The following is an 11,520-nucleotide window of genomic DNA, read 5'->3' as shown; positions in this document are numbered from 1 at the left end:
TTGCCCGGTTCAATTTTTCCGTAACCTTTGTCCCGGGGACAAAGAATGTTAAGGCTGACGCTTTGTCTTGTAGTTTCTCTCCAGCGGTGAATGCTGAGAGGGAGGAGTGTATTTTGCAGAGAGGGGTGGCGGTGGCCGCATTGGATTCTGAGTTGAAGAATAGCATCCTAGGAGCTCAGGGTGCGGCACCAACTAACACTCCGTGTGGTAAATTGTTTGTGCCTAGAGCCTTGAGGAGAGTATTGTTTGTTGAATGTCATGAGTCTCGGTTGGCAGGTCACCCAGGGATTTCAGAAACTAGGAAGTCTATCGGTCGGAGTTTCTGGTGGCCAGGGTGGCAAAGGGAAGTCATCAAGTGGGTGCGTCAGTGTTCTGTGTGCGCTAGGTCGAAGGCCTCTTACGCTCCGGCTGCAGGGTTGCTGTGCCCCTTGGAAGTTCCTAGTTTGCCATGGACGCACCTTGCCATGGATTTTATCACCGATCTGCCTGTATCGGAGGGATTTTCTGTCATCTGGGTTGCTGTGGACCGGTTTAGTAAAATGTGTCATCTGGTTCCGTTCAACAAGTTACCTTGCGCCAAGACTCTTGCTAAGGCTTTTGTGAAGGAGATTGCCAAGCTCCATGGTGTTCCCACGGACATTGTTTCCGATAGAGGACCACAGTTTGTGGCTTACTTTTGGCATGCTTTTTGTGACAGATTGAAAATTCATTTGTTATTCTCGTCGGGGTATCATCCAGAGTCCAATGGACAGACTGAAAGGAACAACCAGGATGTTGAGCAGTTTTTGAGATGTTTTGTGGCAGACAATCAGGAAATGTGGTCAGAAATTCTACCACTTGCGGAGTTTGCCCTTAATAATCATACTTCTTCCTCGGCTGGGTCTTCGCCTTTTTTTTGTTGTACTTGCAAGGATCCATCTTTTGGTCCATTTTCCAAAGTTGAGGCTGCTGTACCGGAGGAAGACAATTTTTCTGGTGATTTGGAGAGGGTTTGGACCAGTATACGCCTAAATCTTAAAGAGGCTAACAGGAGATCAAAAAGGTATTTTGACAAAAAAAGAAAGGAGTCCTTGTTTGCTGTTGGTGACATGGTTTGGTTGTCCTCTAGGAATCTTCATTTGAAAATTCCTTCTAAAAACTGGGGCCTAAATTTTTGGGTCCTTTCAAAATGCTTCAGATTGTCAACTCGGCAGCGGTGAGGTTGGGCATTCCTTCGTCCTGGAGGATTAATTCTGTGTTTCATGTGTCGTTACTTAAGAAGGCCGACACGCCTGAAAAGCAGGCGAAGCTTACTGTTCCTCCTGTTGATGAGGACGGTGAATTTGAGGTTTCTCACATTTTGGATTCCAGGTGGTATAGAGGGAGATTACAGTATCATGTGTCCTGGAGTGGTTTCAGCCCCGAGGATGATTCCTGGGTGAAGGCCGAGGACATCTCGGCCTCAAGGCTAATTAAGGCTTTTCACAGGAGATTTTCTGGGAAGGCTCCACTTAGAGGATCCGGAGGATCCTCGTAAAAGGGGAGGTACTGTTAGAATCTATGTTGTTTTATTTTTCGGCCATCATTTTGTGGTTTGCTTGCTTCTAGTCTTTTCCTCTGGTGCTGGGTGTCTTGGTTACATGATCTCACTCTTTATTACTCAGCACTTGTCTCCCATCCCCGCTGGACATCAGTGTTGTTTTGCTTGTGCTCTGGCTAAGTTGCCTTGTTAGTTCTTTTTGTTTAGGACAATTGATATCCTGGGACTTCTTGTTCCACCAGTTTTGTTTCCTTTTATCTTCGTTTCTGCAACTTACTTTTCTTTGAGGAGGTCTCCTGTTTTTGCTCCCAGTCCTTAGATCTTTTAGGGACACCCTTTCACCTTCCTTCAGGTCTTCGTTTGAGTTCAGTGCAGGAGTGTCGGTGGGGCTATTCACAAGGAATAGGGCACCCACCCCAGCGTGGGGTTAAAGCTGAGTCTCAGTGCAGGGACAGCTTTTCCCTCCTATTCCTTAGTTCTAAGTTGCAGAACATAACACTTACACGGTCAGACATTTCTTTGAAGATTATGGCACTATGCAGTCTTCCCTAGTTCGGTGCTAAGGCCGTGGCCCCACTATCAGTATTTGGTCAGTATTCAGTCAGTATTTTTTCTCAGGAGTGGGAGCCAAAACCAGGTGAGAAACAATCAGAAAAAAAAAGTATAATAGAAACAAGTCACCAAATCTGCATTTATCACCCACTCCTGGCTTTGTCTCCCACTCCTGAGAAAAAATACTGACCGAATACTGACCAAATACTGATAGTGGGGCCGTGGCCTAAAAGTTAAAGAAACTGGACCCCGGCAATCAGCTGATCGCTGGACACACTTCTGTTTAATGAGAAAATCCCTTTAGGTGAGTGGGGAGTAACTAACACAAGGAGACTCAAACTTTACATCCAATTTGTGTTTGTTGAATAACTCATTCCAAAACAATACACACATTAGATAAATGTTGGCCGAAGCCGCTGAAGCAAGGGGTGTCCGAACCCTTCTCTGAAGACAGATGTCAGGAGGTGGTGGGGGGAAAGAGTAAGGCATAGTGGCATAGTGTAATTCAGTATGTCCTACCCTTTTGTTTGTGATGCGCCCCCTGGGCCGTGGGGTACTCGGTGCCGGGCCGGTCGTTGCTAGGGGAGATGTCACAGTGGCGGTGACCCGGTCCGTGACCCAGGGCGGTCAATAAAAGGGGATATTTACAGGGGATTTATAGTTTTTATATACAGTTCGTGACGCCACCTGTGGTATGCGGCTATATGGAGCCGCCGCTGCCGTGCAGAACCTCTGGAGCCGTTGTTAGTGCAGCAGAGTTGGGTCAGCTCTCCACAGGCAGAGCTTAGCTCCAGGGGAGTGTAGATGTTGCTGTTATGGAAGTAGCACTCGTGGAGCAGTGTGGTGCAGGGAGTGATGGCGCAGCAGCAATAACTGACAGAGACGGTTGGGTGCAGTCTTCAGGGTTTTACTGACGATTTTCAGACTCCAAGTTACCAGGGCCAGGGTAACCTCCCACGTCGTCCTGTGCTTACTCAGGGAGGGGTTCAGCAAACCCGCAGGTACTTCCAGAGTACATAGCGGGACACCCTTCTGTGTGTTCCTTCTGGCCATCTCCCTGCACCTCACACCTAGTGTCCCAATCCAGTGAGCGCGAACCTTGTCGGGCGACGTCTTCTCTATCCCCTGGGTCCTCTATGGCTACCTTCTTGGTGAGACAGATGTGGATTGTGGCTGCAGTACCTGAAATACTGCAGCCTCCGGTTTCCTAGTTGAGACTTGAAGAACTCTACTAGTTTAGGGACCGGTCTCCTCCACCTCCTGGTAGATTCGGGCGTACGGGTGGCCTCCAGCACTTCCCGTACCCCTAGGGTCCCTTCCACGTTCCTGGAGCCTTTCCTGCTCCTCTCTCTCTCTCTTTCTAGTCCTGGGCCTCTCTCTAGGCCCTCCTCCTGAGCAGAGCTCCTGCAGAGCTCCTGCTCCCAACTCTTCCTCTCACTGAAGAACCCTTCTAGATTGCCCCATCCTCTTTTTATATCACTTCTTCCAATGCTCCCCTGATTTACTTCCTCCATGGTTCCCCCTTCTTTGGTTCCCCTCACTCCAGCCAGGGACAGGGCTCAGCAGGAAGCGCGACACATCTTGCCCTTCCAGCTGGTCTGGAGTAGCGTAGTGTTGGATGCAGGTGTTAGGGTCCCGGGCTGTACTCCTTTCTTACCTGAGAGTGAGGTACCACACCTCTGGGTGAGATGCAGTACCTCTGTGGCGGCTGAACCCTCAGGGGCGCTACATACCCCCCTCGTAAAACACAGCACATCCGCGGGCTGGAACAGAGTAAAAACAAGGTATTTCAGACTTACAAAAATTTTAGAATGCATTCACATATAAGATTAATCATAACTTTTCTTCCCTTTATGGGAGGCACATTTTCTTAAACGTTACTGGTTTCTATATAAAACTTTTTAAAGAACATTTTTCTTTATACTCATAAAACATTTTCCACGCAGGTAAAACACTTCTCATATCAAAACATTTTCAATCAAATACAGTGAAATTTTACTGCCGAATGTCCTTTTCATTGGTAAGGTGCAACTTAAGCAATATGAGGGACCCGTCCGAAAACCCTCAACGTAGGTCCTTGGCATGGCTGCAGGGCATAGATGATCCGGTCGTTGGACCATGTCTTCGGTCACGCCAAACGGGTTTTTGTTCTGAGGTCAGACTTGTTGTATAAAACTAATAAGGGGCACTTTAAAAAGTGCAACTATGTACAACGGAAAGTTTTTCGATTATTCACCGTCCATAAACCTACAGTCATTTTACCCTTACCGGGTACACTCATAGAACTTTAAAGTCACACAAAAACAAATAAACTTTTTCAAACTTGCAGTGTTGTACCCTTCCAGGTAACTATATACAGTCTTTTTAACTAAACAGTTTAACAGGGGTGCTCCCTCCGGGGGAACACCTGGTTTTTACAGGCTGACCCAGCCGGGTCTTCAGCCTCGTACTGCGGGGGCATGTTTCTCCTCTCCTTCGCCACTCGGTATACCTGGAGGGCATACCACCCGCGCTCGCCCTTGTGGCGGGTAAAGGTGACATGGTCACCGGGGTAGAAGTCTCGGCCGGGATGCCCCTGCTGGAGATGGGGCTCGACGTCCCGTCGATTGACAAAGACGTCCCGGTCTGTCTGCGGCTCTCTCACAAAGCCCCACCCGGCGTCCAGATCAAATTTTACGACTATCCCCTCAAGATGGGGACTCAATGTAGTGGACCTTGCTTTGCGGGCCCGTGTTTTGGCCGCCATGTTCCGGGCCTCCATTTGTTCCCACCGCACATGCCGGTCATGACGCTCCTTCTCCAACAGCAGGAGCTCCCTTCTGCAGTACTACTCCCTCCGGAGGGCCTGGCTCTGGGTCTCCCACAGGAACCCCATGAGGTCTCCCTTCCGGTTGTCCCATCAGAACTTCTCTATTCCTTGACAGGTAACCAGGGGTGCAGGTGCAGGTGTGAGAGGGGAGTCCTTGCTGATCTTCATATTTGGCAGACCAGTCGTAGGCGGGGCTTCCGTACACCCACTCGGCTGTGGTGGCAGGTGGCTCTGGTATGGGGCCTAAGAGCAGGTCGGCGGAGTAGGCGCCCGGGATCGGAGGTTCCGCCAGGGTACCTAGGAGCAGGTCGGCGGAGTAGGCGCCCGGGTTCGAAGGGTCCGCAGGGGGGACCCAGGAGCAGGTTGGTGGAGCAGGAGCCCGGGATCAGAGGCTCTGCCAGGGAGCCCAGGAGCAGGTCAGCACTCTCAGCGCCCAGGACAGGGAGTCTCTTCTTACCTGCTCCCGTGGCCGCACTTGTGCCGTCCTCTGCCTCCTGGCTCTGTTCAGGCTCCTCCGGGGCTGGGACGCTGCTGGTGGAGTGCAGCGCTGGCTGCTGCTGGATCACAAGCTTCTCCAGCAGCAAGTTCTTCCAGCCAGCGATGGCATCCTGCTGGGCCCTCTCCATCCTCCGGCCTAGCTCTTGGATTTCAGCTTGGAGGAACTCGGTATCTGTTACGCACATGCCCGGACTGACTGGCGTGAGCATGATTAGTGATCCCACTGGACTATGAACCGAGGAGTGCCTGGAGGGGCGTGGCTAAGTATCAACTCAGTCCGACCAAGGTCACACGGCGGCTCAGTCGACTCCGTGAACCAGGGAGGAACCGAGCAGAGGGACCAGGTGCTACTCCAGGTCAGACCCCGGTCACAGCTGTTGACCCACACCGGGGAATGCAGGAACAGGCAGGTTAGGCTGGCATACAGACAGGTGGGTACTGGCAGGCATGGCTGGTATGCAGACAGGTGGGTATTGGCAGGCACGGCTGGTATGTAGACAGGTGGGTATTGGCAGGCACGGCTGGCATGCAGACAGGTGGGTACTGGCAGGTAGGAACGTAGGCAGGATAGGGACCAGTACAGACTGGGATACAGGAACAGAGTTGCAGGTGTGGTAGACAAGCAGACCAGAGCAAAACCCGCAGGTGCAGTAGACAAGCAGAGCAGAGCAAAACCCGCAGGTGCGGTAGACAAGCAGAGCAGAGCAAAACCCGCAGGTGCGGTAGACAAGCAGAGCAGAGCAAAACCCGCAGGTGTGGTAGATAAGCAAAGCAGAGCAAAACCCGCAGGTGTGGTAAACAAGCAGAGCAGAGCAAAACCCGCAGATGCAGTAAACAAGCAGAGTAGAGCAAATACACACAAGGTACTTAAAATGAAGTAGCGAGTGGACACTAAACTCACAAACAGAAGTACAGAGACAACGAGTTGGAGTTAGGTGCAGGTTCAGACACTGCAGGAAAAGGGAAGATACGGACATAGAAACAAACAAGTAACGGGCAAGGACACTGTTCATAACGGAAGTGAACAAGGCACAAGATACAGGGACTCAGCCCCCAGGGTGGCGGAACAGACTAGAAGTCACAGATACAGGTAACAGGCCTGGGTATACAGCCCCCAGGGTGGCGGAAACAGACAAGATACAGGACAGGACCTGGCAACTCAGTTGCACAGAACACACTGAATGAAAGTGTTGCTCAGGCACCTCCTACTGGGTGGAGGGGGTTTAAGTATCCAGTGACTCACAGCAATAGGCTGGGGACGCATTAGGACTGTGCACACAGTAACTATAAGAAACAGGCAGTAACCGCGCCGCTGCTCTAAGCAATCAGACAAGAGACATGCACACAGCAGGTACTGGAGCAAAGTGTGCAGCCTGGACTGATAGGTAAGATAGCGGTCTTGCATGGTGGGAGGTGGTAAGCCATGCCAGCACGCCGCCACAGATGTTACAGTACCCCCCCCCTTTACGCCCCCTCTTTTTCAAGCCTGCAAGGATTTTCTGCAGAGAATTTGGAGGCCGATCCTTCTCTTCAAGAAGATTACCTCTTCTGTCCACTTGAGAGAACGAAACTGGTCTCACCATATTGGTGACTAAAATGCTTCCTCCCATCGAGCCATCCTCAGCAACAGATGAAGTGAGTGAAGTACCAGGAACAAGACACAGGAAAGTCTCTCTCCATTTGTTAATATCAGGTAGCACCCCAAAGGATTCATGGGACAACTGGAGATCCTCCACCGGGTTGGAGGGGTGCAGAGACTCAGGATAACCACCGCCTTGATGTACACTTTGCCAAGCTTACTGGATGAAGTGGGCGAAGTACCAGGTACAGGGTGCAGAAAACTCTCTCTCCATTTGTTATCAGGTAGCACCCCGGAGGATTCAGGAGGCAACTGGAGGTCCCCCTCCTGATTGGAGGGGTGCAGAGATTTGGAGGTAGCCACCGCCTTGATGGACTTATTGCCAGATTTGTTAGAGATGGAGGATTCTTGCTTAGGGACCAACTTCAGTCTGGTTTCTGAGATGACACGTCTGCGAGGCGGGGCGGTGCCTAAAGCCAGATCATTGGTACAATCGTCGAGACTGTGTGGGGACAATGCCTCCGCTTCCCTTCCTTCGGGGACTTCAGCGCACAGCGAGTCAGCGATTAGCAGATCTGGTGAAGAAGAAGAAGAAGAAGACACTGCTGACTGTCCTGAAAATATGGGGACTGGACACCCCTTGTACCTCAGCAGTCCCCCAGGAAACACCAAGCAGGATCTCCAGACCCGAGCTGGCACTAGATCTCTCGGCTCTGGACGACCTGTGGGTAAACCAGACAGAACCTGGAATGTGATCTTCTTCATGTGTAATGCTCCAATCTTCCGCTGACAATGCCCAAACCGGATTCTGGAATTGTCGGACGGGAATTAGACACAGACTCTTCAAGGCTTTACGCCTGAAACTTCCGGTTAATCCAAGGCCTTCACTTGCCACGGAGACAGTCACGGTCATCTGTGGAGAGGAAACACTAATGCCAGGGGCAGCCTCTCCTACAGGCCTAATGTCTTGGGATTCTCCAACCTTTGCTGGACAGAGACCGTCAGGGTGTCCCAAACAACCGCAGCGGGACCGCAATCCGATTTTGTGACTGAGTTCCGGCCTGTGCTTTGCCTGACGAACATGGTCATCCTTCATGGATTCTGTGCGGGTAACTGCCTCAACAGGCTGGGGAACAAGAGGTCTTTGGGAGGACAGAACCTGGCGTGACGGTTTACCTCTACGCCTTGCACGTCTGGACTGCCTCTTGAGGTTGGGAAGAGAAGTATTCTGTGGAGCATTGTCATCCTGTGTGAATTCTGTGTGGGCAGCAGTCTCTTCAGGCTGGAGAGCTGGTGGGCTACCCACACACATCACCCATCGGGACTGCTCCAGGATATTGGGAAGGGAAGCTTTAGCAGAAGCCTCAGGGTTAGGGTCATCGAAGACCATTAGAAAGGCCACCAGGAAGGCCTGCAGGTCAGAGACGATAGGATCCCATGCTTCCCAAAGGGGGGTGATCCAATTCAAGGCATCACCCACTAAGTAGGACATCATGAATGCTACTTTAACCCGATCAGTGGGAAAATAGTGAGCATAGAATTTGAAATGCAACATACATTGCTCCACAAACACACGGCTTTGTTTTGGATCCCCGTAGTACCGTGGTGGATCCGCAGGAACGAGTGCTGTTAGCTCCATTTGGGCTGGTGCTTAAATCATCTGGACCTCAGCTTGAGAAAAAAAATAAATACATTTTTTTTTGGTGCACGTATTCGCCAGACAAGGATTCAAATGTCACCGAGAGCGAAGGGTCGTGGGGCTCAACGGGGACCATGGCCTGAGCAAACTGTTACGCACACGCCCGGAATGACTGGCAAGAGCATGATTAGTGATCCCACTGGTCCATGAACCAAGGAGTGGCTGGAGGGGCGTGACTAAGTATCAACTCGGTCCGACCAAGGTCACACGGCGGCTCAGTCGACTCCGTGAACCAGGGAGGAACCGAGCAGAGGGACCAGGTGCTATTCCAGGTCAGACCCCGGTCACAGCTGTTGACCCACACCGTGGAATGCAGGAACAGGCAGGTTAGGCTGGCATACAGACAGGTGGGTACTGGCAGGCACGGCTGGTATGCAGACAGGTGGGTATTGGCAGGCACGGCTGGTATGTAGACAGGTGGGTACTGGCAGGCACGGCTGGCATGCAGACAAGTGGGTACTGGCAGGTAGGAACGCAGGCAGGATAGGGACCAGTACAGACTGGGATACAGGAACAGAGCCGCAGGTGTGGTAGATGAGCAGAGCAGAGCAAAACCCGCAGGTGCGGTAGACAAGCAGAGCAGAGCAAAACCCGCAGGTGCGGTAGACAAGCAGAGCAGAGCAAAACCCGCAGGTGCGGTAGACAAGCAAAGCAGAGCAAAACCCGCAGGTGCGGTAGACAAGCAGAGCAGAGCAAAACCCGCAGGTGCGGTAGACAAGCAGAGCAGAGCAAAACCCGCAGGTGCGGTAGACAAGCAGAGCAGAGCAAAACCCGCAGGTGCGGTAGACAAGCAGAGCAGAGCAAAACCCGCAGGTGCGGTAGACAAGCAGAGCAGAGCAAAACCCGCAGGTGCGGTAGACAAGCAGAGCAGAGCAAAACCCGCAAGTGCCGTAGACAAGCAGAGCAGAGCAAAACCCGCAGATGCGGTAGACAAGCAGAGCAGAGCAAAACCCGCAGGTGCGGTAGACAAGCAGAGCAGAGCAAAACCCGCAGGTGCGGTAGACAAGCAGAGCAGAGCAAAACCCGCAGGTGCGGTAGACAAGCAGAGCAGAGCAAAACCCGCAGGTGCGGTAGACAAGCAGAGCAGAGCAAAACCCGCAGGTGCGGTAGACAAGCAGAGCAGAGCAAAACCCGCAGGTGCGGTAGACAAGCAGAGCAGAGCAAAACCCGCAAGTGCGGTAGACAAGCAGAGCAGAGCAAAACCCGCAGATGTGGTAGACAAGCAAAGCAGAGCAAAACCCGCAGATGCGGTAGACAAGCAGAGCAGAGCAAAACCCGCAGGTGCGGTAGACAAGCAGAGCAGAGCAAAATCCGCAGGTGCGGTAGACAAGCAGAGCAGAGCAAAACCCGCAGGTGCGGTAAACAAGCAGAGCAGAGCGAAACCCGCAGGTGCGGTAAACAAGCAGAGCAGAGCAAAATCCGCAGGTGCGGTAAACAAGCAGAGCAAAGCAAAACCCGCAGGTGCGGTAGACAAGCAGAGCAGAGCAAAACCCGCAGATGAGGTAAACTAGCAGAGCAGAGCAAATACACACAAGGTACTTACAATGAAGTAGTGAGTGGACACTAAACTCACAAACAGAAGTACAGAGGCAATGAGTTGGAGTTAGGTGCAGGTTCAGACACTGCAGGAAAAGGGAAGATACGGACATAGAGACAAACAAGTAACGGGCTAGGACACTGTTCAGACAGGAACTGAACAAGGCACAAGATACAGGAACAAGCCTGGGAACTCAGCCCCCAGGGTGGTGGAACAGACAAGAAGTCACAGATACAGGTAACAGGCCTGGGTATACAGCCCCCAGGGTGGCGGAAACAGACAAGATGCAGGACAGGACCTGGCAACTCAGTTGCACAGAACACACTGAATGAAAGTGTTGCTCAGGCACCTCCTACTGGGTGGAGGGGGTTTAAGTATCCAGTGACTCACAGCAATAGGCTGGGGATGCATTAGGACTGTGCACACAGTAACTATAAGAAACAGGCAGTAACCGCGCCGCCGCCCTAAGAAATCAGACAAGAGACATGCACACAGCAGGTACTGGAGCAAAGTGTGCAGCCTGGACTGATAGGTAAGATAGCGGTCTTGCATGGTGGGAGGTGGTAATCCATGACAGCACGCCGCCACAGATGTTACAGTATTCTCCAGGGATAACTCTGCCATTGCCTCCTCCAGGGTGAGAAGCGTTGTTGATCGCTGCAGGCCATGGACGGGAGCTTGCTCTGCACTCTCCTCCATGTCGCCTGCCGGGTGCGGTCTGTCTAGACTCCTGGAGACTCCGCCCTGTCTCCCAGGTTTCTTCTCTCCTCTCCCCTTTCGGGGACGGTTCCATGGCAACTTGCTGTCGGCCACACCTTGGGGCGGCCCCCCCAACTTGATGGACACATCCACATACATGGTCACTGTTGCTCGGGGTGGGCCTCGCTTTTTGCGTCATTCTGGAACCCGGCCCACGATGGGAGGCGGTTTTTTGTTGTCTTTTGGCTCGCACATAATGGTGCCCGTTCTTCTGGGGCGGGTACCACATTTAGTATAGAACACAGTCTCTAGGCGTACAATACCCGGTGATAACGGGTGGGTTCATATCCTGTTCGTGACGCCAAGTTGACGCGCCCCCTGGGCCGTGGTGTACTCGGGGCCGGGCCGGTCGTTGCTAGGGGAGATGTCACAGTTGCGGTGACCCGGTCCGTGACCCAGGGCGGTCAATAAAAAGGGATATTTACAGGGGATTTCTAGTTTTTATATACAGTTTGTGACGCCACCTGTGGTATGCGGCTATATGGAGCCGCCACTGCGGTGCAGAACCTCTGGAGCCGTTGTTAGTGCAGCAGAGTTGGGTCAGCTCTCCACAGGCAGAGCTTAGCTC

The sequence above is a fragment of the Phyllobates terribilis genome, unplaced genomic scaffold (assembly GCF_046119375.1).
Source record: "Phyllobates terribilis strain yellow unplaced genomic scaffold, ASM4611937v1 Scaffold_9__5_contigs__length_417890890, whole genome shotgun sequence".
NCBI classification, from domain to species: Eukaryota; Metazoa; Chordata; class Amphibia; order Anura; family Dendrobatidae; genus Phyllobates; species Phyllobates terribilis.
The sequence above is the reverse complement of the archived record's forward strand: the minus strand, read 5'-3'. Positions refer to the sequence as shown.